General features: G+C 56.6%; 1 long non-coding RNA gene across 1 annotated transcript; it reads left to right on the forward strand.

The window, feature by feature from the left end:
• Positions 1-772: 772 nt before the first annotated feature.
• Positions 773-5893, forward strand: LOC306649163. Its single transcript, XR_013760582.1, has 3 exons — positions 773-1674; positions 2245-2839; positions 5570-5893. It is a non-coding gene; the product is annotated as an uncharacterized lncRNA (long non-coding RNA).
• Positions 5894-7387: the final 1494 nt, after the last annotated feature.

Raw genomic sequence — 7387 nt, forward strand, 5'->3', positions numbered from 1 at the left:
TTGCCTTGAAGTCCCCATTCCTACCTATTAGTTGCCTTTACAGACAGTGGGAAATGGTGACAGAGGGAGCCACTTTTACCATTTAGTTGGGGGATTCTATAAGGAACAGGGAATTCTTTCTTTTTCTCCTTTTTACTGTAGGATTTATAGTTGCATATTTGTATATGAACTCAATAGAAGAGTATAAGTTGGTCACTTTCATTCCCCAGTATCTCCTTTCCCTCCACTCCGGCCTTGCCCTGGTGCCTCTCCTCTCCTCTACTGACTCCCTTTCATTTTCATGGGACCCACCCCCACTGCCTTTTGTTCCCCTGTTTTTCTCTTTAGTTTCCATATATAAGAGAAAACTTACGACCCTTGACTTTGCTCTCTTGAGGGCCACGATGTGGGGAACCTGAGGAGAAGGGGAGCAGCCCTCCTGCCTGACCCAGGGAACAGAGAGGAAGAGGATCCCGAGGAGCAGCCTCAAGTGCAGTGCCGGGCAGGCATGGCTGGTCCCGCCGTGGCAAGGAGGCATCTGCAGGCTGGAGCCACAAGCTGAGACCGCGGTGGTCCTCAGCCCATGCTATGCCCTGAAAACCCAGAAGCCCAGGCTTCGCCCTGGAGAGCAAGAGCCATGGCCGCAGGGTCAGGGCTGTCCAGAGGGCACCCAGAGCTGCAGTGCAGCGCTGGGCCAGCAGCCGTGTGTCTGGACACAGGTGAGCCCCAAGGGGGCTGGATCTGCATGGCACCCATGGAGACAGACTTGGGGCTGAGGCCTGGGAAGGCACTCAGGTGTGAAGGTCAAAGACAGGGTAGGATCCCTGGGGAATGCTGAGGAGGGCATTTCTGGAGGCCTGCAGGGGAGGGAGGGGTGACCCTAGGAAGTGGGTCCCAGCTGTGTGAAGGGCCCAGAGGCACAGATAGCACTGGACCTTGGGACCATGAGAGGAAGCAAGTGTGGCTGGGGGAGAGACCCCATGAAGTTTGACACATGCAGCGTGGACCACGGGAAATGGCTGAGTTTTCCTAGGGTAGGATCGTCCCCAAAGGCAAGGCAAGCACAGGGAAAGAGTTTATTTATTATCTCCAGGAAGTTGGATAGGAGTAGGGAAGTGGCCAGGAAGAGGAAGAAGCCATTTGCTCAGGTGGGCCACTGCTGGGCACCTGGTGACTCCTGCCAGGGGTTTCTGGGGACAGTGGGGAACTTAGCCTGAGGGATGCACCTGAGGGTGAGGAAGCTGGGGTCCCAGGCACAGCCAGCCAAGAATGAGGAGCACCAAAGGACTGGAAGCACTTGGTCTGAAATCCGTGTCCCCACCATGTGCCCAGGCCTGAGCTGTGATCTGGTGGCCACTGGGAGGAACGGGGCTGGGAGGTCAGAGGACACTGAGCTTTGCTGGACAGAAGACCTTGAAGATTTGGGAACTCACCTTTCTCTACCTCTTGTAACTTTGCACATTTTTGCTGGCATACAGGAAGGAAGAAGAAACGGGAACAAATATTCCCTACTTGTCACTTTTTGAGGAAGACAATGAGCAGAGGAAATGTCTAGTCACTTCCTTTTCCAGAAGGCCATCTCAGCGGCATGAACCCCAAGATCTTGTCTGATGGCACTGAGGCCAATTTTCAGTGGGTGAATGCAGATAAGGTCAGCCTTCCCATTAAGCCAACCACCCAAACAGGGCATTTAAGGTGGGTTGAAAAAAATCCTTGGAAAAACAAGCAGGCACTTATTATTATTAATTAGAAATAACTGCACTGGCTCTAAAAAACCCCATCCTGTCTGCAGCCCAGGACCCAGCCTCTTTATCACGTCTAGAGTCCCCTTCAGTGGGGGCTGTGAACTGCCCCTGCCTACAGTCAGCTGCGGGTTTCCAGTTTCCATTTGCTGGTTGCTAGTCTGGCTACTGGTTGCATCAGGTTCTCAGGTCCTCGCACGTGGTGATGGTGGTGACAGTGATGTCATCCTAGTGATGGTGAAGATGACAATGCTCAGGCTAATGATAGTGGTGATGATGTTGATGACAGGGGGTATTGATGGTGGCTATGGTTGTGTTCATGGTGATGCTGGTGGTGATGGTCATAATGGTCGTGGTGGTGATGTGGATGGTGATGGTTATGGTGATGGTTTTGATGGTGATGATGGCTAATGAATGAACTTCGCCATGTGCCATGTGAGCCCTGGTTCATGTCCTTTGCATGTATTAATTAATTTAACTCTCATAATTATCCTGTGAGAATCACATTATCTCCATCTTATAGATGAGGAAACTGAAGCCCAAAGAGTGAAACTCCTCTGTTCAATCTTGAGAGCAACCATTTGGAAATACTCATTCTGGGAGCTGTGGCTCAGAAGATTTGGAGATAAAAGGTTTCGTTTCCTCGGCGGCAGCAACCATAACTATAAAAACTTGTTTTTCACTCATTTGAATCTAAAGGTCAGCAAGGTCTCTGTGCTTGTCTGTCCTTTCTTTCTTCCTTCACTATGTATTTATTTTTAAACATTCAGACCTCCATTTCACTTATGATCTGTGAAAAATATTTGTCCCCTTAGGTGCTTGCTCACCCTGGAAACCTGGCGGCCATCCAGAACCCGTGTGCTGGGCTTTCCATATGAACCAGGATCCACACCCTCAAAGCAGCCGCATTGCGTGTCGCCCACTCAAAACCCTTAAGCCCGCACTGCTTCTTGGGTGCTTTTTCCTTGTTTGTGGCATAGACACAAAGTGAAAAGCAGAGCAGCCAGGTGGAGAGTGTCCTGGACTTTCTGCAGGTGCTCAGCGATATCTGATGGATGCAGTGACTCGGCTCCCAGCGCAGAAGCACCACGCACAGTGGAGTTGGGTGGAGCGGACAGGTGCTGTCCCGGGCCCCAGCAGGGCCACACAGAACCAGGCTTTCCCCAGGCTTCAGGTCCTTCAAGGAGGGCACTGTGCCAGGTGCCAAGGGTCAGGGGGAGGGAACTGGAGTCCATGGAGTAGGGGAGCTTGTGGGGAGCAGAAAGGTCACAGGCAACTACGGGAACACTCAGGACATACTAGGATGGGTTCAGCAAGGCCATGCAGGTTTGTGTCCACTCTCCTGCGCATATGAAAGTGGTCATGCCTCCCTCATAGCTCAGCTGTGGCCAGGCGAGGGCTTGAGGACAGCAGGCCACAGCAGTGTGGCCTCCACCTGGGGTGGTCTGCAGGTAGGTGCAGGACAGGCTCTCTGCTCTACCCTTCCTGGTGAGCTTGGAGCTCCAGTCCCTGGTGAGTGTGTGCAACAGGGACCCAAGGACTCTGAACGTGCAGTGTGGCTCAGAAGTGGACCCTGGTGCAGAGCCACGAGGTGTCAGAAGTGAACGGCAACATGGCCTCCCAGTCCTAGCTGTCTACAGGTGCAGGGTCACAGGGCTGCCAGGCGCCCACCCAGGGTTGGGGGAAGAGAACAGTCAGCAGGCTTCCCTGGGGTCTGGGAGGTCACCTGTGTCCTGAAGATAGGCCAGGTGGCAAGCAGAGGAAGGGCGCTGTACGGGGACGGCTTTGTGTGTGCTGAGGGAGGGCGGCCTGCTGGGAGACAGGCACCCGTGAGGGAGACAGCACTGCCACGCAGGTGTGGCTGGGCCTGGAATGTGGAGCTGAGAGGACTGGACTCCATGAAGCAGCTAGGGAGGGTCACCGAGCCCGGCAGGGGCTGTGTGGTCACTTGGCATGTTAGAGCATTACAACATTAAGGTTTGGAAGTGAGGTGTCCCCCGGACACTGCCAACACAGGAATGTTCAGAGTAGAATGTTGGCTTATGGAGCTGGACCTGATCAACCCATTCTGGTGTGACTGGACTGGCTAGGTGGTCACTGTTTGCAAGTGGGGCGAGGCTGGGGAGGTGGGAGGATGGGGAGGTGGGAGGTTGGGGAGGTGGGGAGTGACTGGGAATTGGAGGGAGTTTGGGGAAATTGGGGGAGGCTGAGGAGGTGGGGCAAGCCTATGGAGGTGGAGGGAGGCTGGGGAGGTGGGAGGCTGGGGATGTGGGTTGATGCTGGGGACATAAAGGGAAGCTGGGGAGGTAGAGGGAGGTTGGGGAATTTGGGGGAGGCTGAGGAGGAGGTGCAAGGCTGGGGAGGTGGGGTGAGGCTGGGGAGGTGGGAGCCTGGGGAGGTGGAGGGATGTTGGGGAGGTGGGAGGCTGGGGAGGTGAGGTGAGGCTTGGGATTTGGGGAGTGGGTGGGGGTGGGAGACTAAGGAGGTGGGGAGGTGGGAGGCTAGGGAGGTGGAGGGAGGCTGAGGAGGTGGGAGGCTGAGGAGGTGGGTGAGGCTGGGAGGTGGGGGGAGGCTGGAAGGTGGGGGCGGCTGGGAGGTGGGGCGGGGTTTAGATAGGTGCATCTGCCCTGCGGCCCCCTCCCCTTCTCTTTGCTTCCTGGCAGCCGAGAGCTGAGCAGTTGTCCTCTGCTGGGCTGCTCCCCCTGATGTGCCACCTCATCTTAGGTCCCGAGCACTGGAGTCGGCCTTCTATGTATGGAGGCCTCTGATACCCTGAGCCCCAATAAACTCACCCTGCTCTCTGTTGTGCTTGTCAGGTCATCTGCTCACAACGATGCAAAAGTCCCTAAAACGCTTGGTTCCAGAGTGGCCGGGAGCCCTGACGGCCAGGACGTTTCATTTCTCCTCCATCCACACTGTCCAGCTGTGTGGACTGAGGACTGGATACATGCCAGGCTCTGCTCCGGGCAGGGAGGCAGCCGTGCGCAGGCTGGGGCTCACGTGTGCACAGCCACATGGAGAACATGGCTGGGGCAGGAACCAAGGTGTCGGTCTTGTTCTCTGCAGACATGAGGCACATCCAGCAACCTGGGAGACGCTCCGGGTACCCTGTGTTCCACAGAGGAGCCTGGCCCTGTGTCCAAGGGTGTGTCCCTGAGGAGGTAGGACACGATGCCCGCACTCACATCCCAGGCAGCACGGCCCTCAGACACCAGTCAGTGGAGGAAGGTGCCCCCTGCCCAGGGGTGGGGCACTCCAGGTGTGCACAGGTGAACCGTGTAGGGTTTCAGTTGTTTTGTATTTTAAGAGAAACATCATAGAACCCACACAGATGCTTCAGTGCTTAGGGGACGGATGAGAAAAAGACGGAGAGAGATGTCAGCTCAAAGCTAACTCCAAGAACATCCCCCGAAAGGAAGGGCGATCAGAGATGGCGGGTGCCTGGGGACACATGAGTGGTTAGAGGGCCGAGGAGGGACACTGCGGCCAGCCCAGCAGAGCAGACAGCGTCCCAGCTTGTGTGGTCCTCTGTCCTCACCCACGAGGTTGTCAAGCAAAGGCCCTAAGGACGGGGTGGACTCCTGCCGTCAGCGGCCCGTGGTGTCCCGCTGTGCAGACTGCAGCCCTCCTCAGAGCAGGCCTTGCAGGGCCCCTCAGGACGGCACCTCCTGGGATGCAAGAACTGCAGACAGGAAGGAAACCTACAGACGCGGGTGGCCGCCCTGCCGAGCTTGGCTCTCAGGTGAACCGACAACCGTGGCTGGTGGACGTTCTCCACGCTGGGGGCCTGGGGACCAGTACGGAGGTCCCAACTGGGCGGGAGATCTGTGATGTCCCTGGAGAGCCAGCTGCACCCTCGGGACCAACCCCGTCCCCAGCCACCCCAGGAGCCCAGTGCACTGTGTGCCTGAGGCCATCCACTTGTTCTGGCCTCAGCTGGGCACCGAGCCACAGATGGTACTGAAGTCATTGACTCCCGGTGTTTATTTTTGGCCTTTTCCACAGCTGCAGGGCCAGCTGTCAAGCTGGACACCCTCTGCTTTTTTTAACTTAACCTAGTTCGTGGCTCCAGTGGTGAGGGGGCAGAGGGGACACTTGTATCTGCGTTGACACAGGAGTGCCACCTATGTCTCTTTGAGTCAAGATAAAAATGGTTTTCAAACAAGCGGAAAGAGCCGTGCAAAACAGGCAGGTCCCCGAGGCAGAGGTGTGGGAGGTGGGCCCCCTGAGCCCAGCCCTGTGTGGAGCACGTCGTCACAGCTGGCAGCACCTGGACGCCTCTCTCTGTCTGTTTCCGCTGACATGCGAGGTGGGATGGCCGATCTCCAGGGCGTGGGGGCTGGACATCCACTTGCTGAAGGCTCGTGCTGGCCCTGTCACCGGCCCTGTCACCAGCCTGTCATGGTGGACAGTTCTGCTTGGTTCACTGCATCAGCCAAAGTGGTATTTATGCCTTCATCCCACATTATCTTCCAGCTCTTCGGTGCCAGGAACTGTGCTCATTTCTGGGGACATAACAGAGCATGAGGGACCCACCCTTGTCCACCCAGTGCTTCCAAGGCCACATGAGCCACAGGAGATCTCAGAGTAAGGGTGGTCTTGCTGCTCACCCACGTCCTGGTTCTCTCCTAGGACCCTGGCAAGGCAACATTCCCAGGCCAGGCCCTTAGGCCTCACTGTCCCTGGGGCCTTCTCCTGCCCCTCTTCCATGTACACCTGCTGCCTGGGGACACTGTCAGCCCCCAGCACGCACTGTTGGTGTTTGCACGCCCATGAGCGAACTGGAGTTTCCCTGGAACACACACGTCCTAGTCCCTGGATTGAGTAGGTGTCCTTGGCAGACGGAGTGGTAGCCTGTGTCCAGCACATCTTCCGACTGGTAAGGGCGGACCTGAGAGTCCATGTGTCCTGCAAGTTTCCAGGCGATGCTGCTGGTCCCAGAACAACATTCCCGTCCCCATAAACAGAGTGATCAGATCCCCTGGTGCTGGGAAGAAGGCAGGGAAGTGAGCAGGTGGGTGAGGTATTTGCATTTCTGTCAGCAAGGAAGTCGCCTGCTGACCAGTTAGCCAACTCACCTGCTGTCCAGTTAGTGAATACGGCCCACAGCACAGGCTTCCCCTGCAATGCTACATTCATGGGGTCCAAGAGCTGACCCATGAAAAGCCCTCTTTTTTGAATGACAGCCATTGCCCAAATGACCGCATGGCCAGCAGGAGGGTGGTTTTGAAGCTGGTAGCGATTCCTCAACTCGAGACTTCTGGCCACTCCATAGTGATCCTGTCCTGCTGGCCGAGGGGTGACCTCCTTCACACATTCCTCTCAGGCCGTTTGCCCTCCAGGTCCAGTGACGGGCTGACCACGCCTGCCAGTGGCTGGCAGTAGAATCGTACCTGGAGCCAGGAGGTGCCCCTGCCCTGTGTATGAGGTGGCCAGGGTGTCGGTGGGCGAGGCTCCTTCCCCACCAGTCCCCGGAGGCCTCCCAAGTTCTCGCCCTGGACACTGAACAGCCACTGCCACGCTCACTCCCTTGGTTCTGTGCTTTGTGGGCCACAGTTGTCTAAATGTGGGTGATTTCATCCACCATCTTGAATGCCTGGCTGCTCTTGAAATGCAGAAAGATGGCCCCGGGCCCCTCCTGGTGACGCTGGCTGCCCCTGAGCCCA

This window comes from Sciurus vulgaris (assembly GCF_902686455.1).
Source record: "Sciurus vulgaris genome assembly, chromosome: 17".
Classification (NCBI taxonomy): domain Eukaryota; kingdom Metazoa; phylum Chordata; class Mammalia; order Rodentia; family Sciuridae; genus Sciurus; species Sciurus vulgaris.